The sequence below is a fragment of the Suricata suricatta genome, chromosome 3 (assembly GCF_006229205.1).
Source record: "Suricata suricatta isolate VVHF042 chromosome 3, meerkat_22Aug2017_6uvM2_HiC, whole genome shotgun sequence".
In the NCBI taxonomy this organism is placed as follows: domain Eukaryota; kingdom Metazoa; phylum Chordata; class Mammalia; order Carnivora; family Herpestidae; genus Suricata; species Suricata suricatta.
Window position 1 is genome coordinate 170,304,739 of NC_043702.1, and position 7,827 is coordinate 170,312,565.

The following is a 7,827-nucleotide window of genomic DNA, read 5'->3' on the forward strand; positions in this document are numbered from 1 at the left end:
GGGACGCTGCGAGGTGGGGGAGGGGAGCGGCCGAGGGGGCGTGCGGGGGAGGTGGCAACTGTGGGAGAGAGCAGGGGCGAGGCGGGGGATTGGGCGCGGGGAGGGGCGTAAACAAGGGCCGGGCCGGGCCCGGCCGGGGGCGCTGGCGCGGCCGAGGTGGGAGTGGGGCTGCCATCCCGCCGGATTGGGGGCGGTGGGCGCGGGTGGGAGCGGCCGGGGGGTGCGACGGGGAAGAGGCTTGGTGGCATGTGGTGGGAGGGACTGGACTCTGGAGAGCGGTGTTGTGAGGAGGTGGGAGAGGGCGAGGAGGGGACTTCAGACGTTTGCGGGGGGGGGGGGGGGTTTTGAAAGTGTTAAATTGGAGGTGGGAGGGGAAGGGCCTAGGGGAGAATTTGGGTGGAAAAGGAGAGCACGGAGATTTGGGGAGAATGGAGAGCGTGGCGGAGCGACGGGGTAATGGGGAAAGTGAGAGACTAGGAGAAAGTTTGGGAGGAAGGGGAGTGGGCTGGGAAGACAGGACCGTGGAGGTGGGGGCTTTCCCTTTCCCCGTGGAAAGGAAGAGAGAGCAGAGTTAAGCAGCATCAGTTGCAACCAATTCTAATTGCCAGGCCTTTAGCTTTTCAGAGGGTGGGAAGGGCAGAAGGGGCTGGTTTGGAGAATTGGGGAATTTGGAGAACGGATGAGGGTTCCACTGGATTTGCTTTCCTGAGCTCCCTGGCTTACGGCTCCCTTGCTTTTCCTGGTTAGGGCAAGAAAGGAGAACGGGGAAGCCGGTGTCACCGCCACTGATGTGGAAGGAATAAAGGACTTTTCTAGTTTCTAGCAATTAGCAGTGTTAAGAATGGGGAAACAGCCATGCTGGTTTGGAGCCCTGCATGCCAGGGTGGAGGCTCTGGAAGTCTGAGAAAGGGAACAGAAAACAGGATGGCATCTAAGGCAGCCTGAATAATTAAATGATTGCTTTAGTTTCCATACTTTCTCTCTGTCTCTGTCTCTCCCTCCCTCTCCCTCTTCTATTTAAGTGCTAAGCACTAAGGGTCAGCGTTCACATATAGAAAACGTCCCCTGGTGAAATGTAGATGTGTCAGTGAATGCGGTCTCAGTGGTTATTTTGTTTTCCCTGTGTGCTCAGGGAAAGGCTAGTTCTGGTCTGATAAGCGAAGTGATAGAAAGTGACTTCTTTGGCTGTAACCACTTCCCTGCTCCCAGTTCTCCCTGAAGTTGAAAGGCAGTGTTAAAATGTAACAAAATGTAACTAAAAAGCTGGGTGTCCTGAAGATTGAGGAGTCAGGTGAGAAGGTATGGGAGGACGGCTGGCTTTCCCACAAGTTGTTGAACGAATCTGGGACCTTTCTTGCCATGAGCCACTGAGGCTGGAAATTCTTGGAGTTAGTATTGTTCTGTGACTTGGTTAGGAGAGAGTTAGGGAGGCCTGGGGACTTGGTTGGGAGTGAGTTCTCCCATTTAGCTCGCATTAGATCATTTTACTCGAAATGGCTTTAGGTGTGTCTGTGTATTTTTGTAACTGAGACTGACTAACTCTTTGGGCCTTTGATGTTCCAAAATCACACTAGAAAATTGACTCTTTCCCCCTCCCTATTTGTTTTTGTTTTGCTGCTGGCTTCGAACCTGGTGCTAGGAAGAGACGTGGGAAATTAAGTTTCTTGCAAAGGTAAGTCTGGAACTTTTTATTGTTTTTGAACTATGGGAGGGGATGGGAAACGCTTGAGACATGCATTGGGGTTGAGCCCAGTAATCGGTTAGATGCCAGGGAAAATGAGTTTTCACCTACCCAGCTGAAAGCATAAGACGCGTTGCAGTCACTGTGTGTTTGGGTAACTGGAAATTGGTAGGAGGCAACGAAGAGCAGAAATTAGGTGTTTGGGGGCAAGCCCCCAGCTTTGGTTTGCTATTCTCTAGTCTTCTTGGTGAGCTCCAAGAGAAGCACTTTTTAACACATGGCAGTAGTTCTTTAGTACAATGTCTGTGAATGTTACTCTTGGGGGGATTGCTGAGGCACCTTGCCTTTCTCTTCTGGCTGTTCAGGGTTCCTGGAATCTTCCTTTCGAAAACCTGCTGTGAAATTCTGACTTCCAGATATTTGGGTACATTTTCCCTGTCCTACCAGCAGGAAACCTCTTTCTGCACTATTTGAGCTTTTCCATGTTGTTTTCATTCCAACTTTCAAGACCTCTTTTTTAGTTCTTCCACATGACTTTCCTCCCTAAGGGCTTCGGAGAGAGTCAAATACCTCTCGTTCTGTGAAAATACAGATGTCATCCTTGGTGGGATGATACTAGACTTTCGTCTTCATTTCAAGAGAGCATTCTTTTTTGTTCCCTCCACGTGACATTCCTCTAAGGGCTTACGAGAGAATCAAGGACCTCAGCAAACACAGATGTCGCGCTTGGTTGGGATGAGACTAGACTTTGCAGGGAAGTAGAACCCGGGTAGTTCTGTAGGTGTATGTCTACACTCTCGGCCCTGGGCTGGCTTGGACCTCCCTAAAGAAAACAAAGTAGCAAAAAGCTACAACGCCAGGAAGTGCAGCAGTTCCTTGGAATACAGAGTTATTCTTGGGAAACTTCGGGGCGACTCGTGTTAGGTTCTCAAATGGACTCAAAACCAGCAGCGGGATCAGGACGCTTGTTGACCGCGGTGTCTTGTCTCTGCCTCTTGTTATCTGGCAGTATTTCAGACACCAGGACTCAGACGTTCTTTTTCATTTGTTTCGAGGGGGCACATTCTCCTTACTGCCCTGACCTCTCTCGTCTAGGATCTCTGTGTCGTTGAAGCCATGTTCCCAGGTGTCACTGCAACAGAAAGCTGTGCATATTGATACAAGAGGAAGTTGGGCATGTTCTTTTAATGCTGAAGTTAGATGGATTCTTGGAACTCCATCTGGATTGCTAACTGAGTGAACTCTCCATCCTAGATGATAATTAAGTGGTGGGGGATGGAGAGGGCTGCGGATCAGCTTGCACGTCAGCCTCCTGACAGTTCTTCCAAGGACACAGCCTGGGGAAACTTGCACCTCTTCTGCATTTTGCTTCATTGAATAAGCAGGATGTCTGATCAGCTGTCAAATAAGGCACGGCCTCCCGCTCGCTCGTCTGGGTTCAGGGCTTTACAGGTGGCCGTGACGGCTAAGTGCCGGGTCCTTTTGGCTTGTCTTGCAGCGGATGGCATGTCTCTTATCTTCCTAGAGATCCAGATTAAACTGGGTCACATTCGGCCTCCTGGGATGGGGCGGAAGGGAGGGCAGCCCCACCGCGTGCCGCGCACCTGAATGGCAGCCGCAGGTGATAGAGAAGCCGGGGTTGGAGTGGGCGGAACTCCATCGTGCTCCCTGCACTTGCAGGTTAAGTGGTCTGCGTCTGACTGGCTTTTCTTTTCTTCTGAAATATTGTTGGATGTGTTTGGGTCAGAGGGACCAAATGGCTTCCTTCTCTAGATCTAGGATGGAAGGTGACATATTGTGTCTCTTCTTTTGACCCTTCGTATCACGGTCCGTCTAGCACAGGGCTTCTTGGTTTCATCATTGACGAGGGGCTGGATCATTCTTTGTTCGGGGGGGGGGGCTCCTTGCGTCATAGGATGTTTTAGAAGCAGCGTGGCCTCTACTACTTTGTGCATGCCAGTCACACAGTCCTTTACCCCCTCCAGTCATAACAATCTGAAGTGTCTCCACACATTGCCGGGTGTCCCTGGGGGCAGCGTCCTCCGCGGCTGGGAACTAGTGACCTAGAAGCTCTGATCATCCCTGGCACTTGCATGAGCCAGCCTGGCATCCAGGACTTACAGGTGGCTGTTTTTTCCCTGCTCTCTAGGGAGTTCACCCTCAGAGGACCGAGGTCTATTACAGAATTGCATCCACTGATACATCATAATTAGGACTGTAGTGCTTTCCTGTATTCTACCTCATTTTCCAGGGGCAAGGCACGTAGGGACAATATTTCTTCATTTCTGGGAACTTTGAATTAGGGAGCTCTCTAGCAACCTGCTCTACGGATTGGTTGAATGTGACACCTGCCCATCTGCTTTTTCGGAGATCCTCATGTAATCAGCAGCTGGCCGAGAGGAACAGGTGGGGTAGGGAGCAGGGAGAAGTCTAGGGAGGCTCAGTTTTCTCATGTCGCCTGTTATGAGCAAGGAGTTACTTTCTTTCACCACGCCTCCCCCGCCCCCCCCCCCCCACCGATTTGTACCCAGTGAGTACAGCAGATGAGAGGAAGATACAGGGAGAACCAGCCTGTAGTTGGGTAGCTGTTTCCCAGGCTCAGGGGGAGAGGGAGGGGGGCATCTGGGCTCTCCTAAGTAGATATGAGCCATATTTCTTGTCCATATTTCAAACCCATGTTGGGGAGCTAAGCGACTGCAGGGTGGAGCTCCCCTGAAGGGTATGAGTCCCTGCTTCCATTTCAGACTATGGAGGAAGGGAGGTCAGGTTCTCTTCTCTTTTCAGTGTTCTGAGACCGCATCAACTTGGCTCGTCCGAAGCATTTTGTCTCTCTTTTAAAGTTTAGTTTGAGAGCGAGCGAGCACGTGTACACACACACACACACACACACACACACGCACGCATGCACGCACGCACGCACGCTGTGGGCTGGGGAGAGGGAGCGGGAGCGAGAGAATCCCAAGCAGGTTCCGTCCTGTGAATGCAGAGCCTGATGCGGGGCTCGATCGAACCGTGAGATCATGACCTGAGCTGATATCCAGAGTTGGACGCTTAACCGACTGAGCCACCCAGCGTCTCTGTTCTCTTTTGTAGCTTAGCCTCCGGGTATTGGTGTAGAAAATAGGACCACCAGCCTTATTGCTTTGTGGGGTGCCATGGCATCGGCAGTTCCACACAGGGTAGGGGAGGCTGCAGCCAGCTAGCGGGTATGGGGGGGGCACTGGCTTGTGTGTATCTGTCTTTAATGAGGTCCTCTCTGGACTTTGGTGGGTTTTTAAAAAATATTTGTTTATTGTTTATTTTTTGTCTTGTTTGTTATATTTGTTTATAAAATACTGTTTATTTTGAGAGAGAGGGAGAGAGCCCAAGTGGGGAGAGGCACAGAGAGAGGAGTGGGAAGGATTGAGAGAGAGAGAGAGAGAGAGAGAGAGAGAGAGAGAATCCAAAGCAGGTTCTCGATATGGGGCTCAATCTCATGAACTGTGAGATCATGACCCGAGCAGAAATTGAGTCGGACGATTAACTGAGCCACCGAGCCATCCCTCTCTGGGCTTGTTTCTTAATTGATGCTGCTTTTGATGATGTTCTGGAGACTAAGTTCAGTTCAGTAGGTTTCGAGTGCTATGTGCCAGCCTCTATGCATTGCTAGGCACTGAAAATTTAAGGTGAATATGACGTTGTCGATCTCCATGAGTTGCTTAAGATGGACTGGGGTAATAAATACACAGATGCTTTTACACTGTGATAAGGGACTTAAAGGAAATACGCATGAGGTTCCACAGGAGCACAGAAGAGGACTCTATCCCAGCATGGAGGTGTGGAGAACAGGATGCACCTGAGCTGACTCGGAAAGGACTAGTAGGCGTTAGGTGTTAGCGATGTGAAAAAGAGTAGTGAGGGGGCAGGGGATGGAGGAGGGAGGGGCACTCAGGCAGGGGTAGTAGAGAAAGGGACAGAGAAATGGACTGCATGCTGTATGTGAGCTATAAACAAATTGATAATGGTAGAGAATAAAAAGTGGGTTATGCGGTTTAAAAAGTAGGCATGGCCTGATCTTCGAAGGCTTGGGGTGTTGTGTGAGGAGTTTGGAGTGTCCGAGGTCAGGGGGAGCTGTGGCTAAGTCTTAAGCAGAAAAGTGATGTGGTCAGATGTACATTTTATTTTAAAAAATTGTTTTTAATGTTTATGTTTGAGAGAGACAGCATGAGTGGGGGAGGGCCAGAGAGAGGGAGACCCAGAATCTGAAGCAGGTTTCAGGCTCCGAGCTGTCAGCACAGGCAGGGTCTTACACAGGGCTCAGACTCACTGACTGCGAGATCATGACCTAAAGTCGGACGCTTAACCAACTGAGCCCCTCAGGCGCCCCTCAGTTGTGCGTTTTAGGTAGCGGATTCAGCTGGATGTGAGGGATGGATTTATGTGGGTGAAGGTTGGTGGGTGAAGCAGGGGAACCCTTGAAAGGCTGTTGCCGTAGTCCAAGTGAGAGATCATTAGGACCTGAACCCAGCCAGGGGTGGTGGAGGTGATTTCAGACGTTTTTAGAAGTGGCTTCAACAGGGATGTATAATGAATCGGGTGATTGGACCTGTGGTTTGGTAGAACAGTATTGGGCAGCCCATGTGTACGATTTGTATGAATGTTGAAACCTGTGGACTTCATGCTTGGTTGCTGGCTGGTCATTGATGTTACCCAGCTTAATGGTGAAACTTAGTGAATCAAACACTGAATTATAGGGGTGCCTGGATGGCTCAGTCAGTTGAGTGTCTGACTCTTGCTTTTGGCTCAGATCACAGTCTCATAGCTGTGAGATCAAGCCCCGCCTCAGGCTCTGTGCTGAGCATGGAGCCTGCTTGGGATTCTCTACCTCCCTCTCTCTCTGCCCCTCTCCTGCTCGTGCTCTCTCTCTCAAAATAAATAAATGTGAACAAAACCAAACTATAGAGCGAATGTCGGGCTACTGTTGGTCATTGCAAGGGGGTGGGCCAATGATGACCACGAGGAAGGAGTAGGAGGCAGTGTGTGTCCACGTGGTGTGTGAGCATCTTTGGTGGGCACATGTGGCCTGAGAGGGTCACAAGAGTGCTTAACGTAGGAGCTTAGTAATGCTCGTTGATTTAAATCCATGAGTTTTGGTGAATATTATTGTGCAGTTAAGCCTTTGAACTTGGTTGGATTGCAGGAAGTATGAGGATGAGCTTCCGGGGGGATGGATCTGGGCTGCAGAGGTCAAGGATGCTTTTGTGTCTTTAAAATCTCCTTCATGGTTATCGATACAGCAGTTTCGCATGTATTTTCTAATTGGATTCTTAACAAGCCTGGGGAGTAGCTTCTTTCACTCCTGTCTTGTAGACGGGGGACAGTGACTTTGAAGTTAAGTGACTTGCCTAAAATCACACAGCTACACAGCTTGTTACACTGGCAGAATTAAAACTACCTAAAGACTTTCAGTTTCCCTGCTGTCCATCTGTGAGTTCAGCTCCTACAGCTGTCATATTAGTTAAGGGTGAATTCTTGGGGCGCCCAGGGGTGGTCAGTGGGTTGAGCATCCAACTTCAGCTAAGGTCATGATCTCACAGTTCGTGAGTTCAAGCCCCAGGTCAGGCTCTGTGCTGACAGTTTGGAACCTGGCGCCTCCATGTCTCCCTCCCTCTCTCTGACCCTCCCTTTGTTTGTGCTCTCTTTCTCAAAAATAAACAAACATTTTTGAAAAAGCAAATTTCTACTTTTGTCAGGGTTGTCTGCGTTTAAGAGGCAAGATGGTTGGGGGTAGAAGGGAGAGCACACAGGACCAAAAGCATCCGGGAGGTAGAAGGATCTGGGTGACCTCGAACAGCGACTCCTGCTGAATATGCAGCCCTGACACTAATGGCCTCGGGGACCGGGACCCGTTTCTCCAGCAGGGTCTGGACGCAGGGCAGCTGTCACCTGCGGAGGGCGCTAGGCTGTATTTTTCAATGAACACGGTGACATGCAATAAACACTGACTCAGCGTTGCCCCGCGCCAGGCTCTGTGCGAGACACTGGGCAGAGGGGAGCAAGTAAGCCCCGTCCTTGCCCCGCAGGGCTCACAGGCCCCTTGCTCGTCCCTGCAGCGGAGCGGGGCTCGCGGCCGCCCAGCGAGGCCTGCGGACGGTGCCGCGCACCTG

The 7,827-nt window shown here is 50.8% G+C and overlaps 1 protein-coding gene across 2 annotated transcripts in view; it reads left to right on the forward strand.

Annotated features, from left to right (window-relative positions):
- The first annotated feature begins 424 nt into the window (after window positions 1-424).
- The window catches only part of DEDD (death effector domain containing), an 11,004-nt gene continuing 3,601 nt past the window's right edge, over window positions 425-7,827 (forward strand). The window contains exons 1-2 of one of the 2 annotated variants that reach the window (XM_029935776.1): window positions 425-1,672; window positions 7,774-7,802. The gene's annotated coding sequence lies outside the window, so the exon portion shown is untranslated. Of the gene's footprint in view, window positions 1,673-7,413; window positions 7,803-7,827 lie in introns of those variants that run through there. The other variant, XM_029935777.1, reaches the window with a different exon arrangement.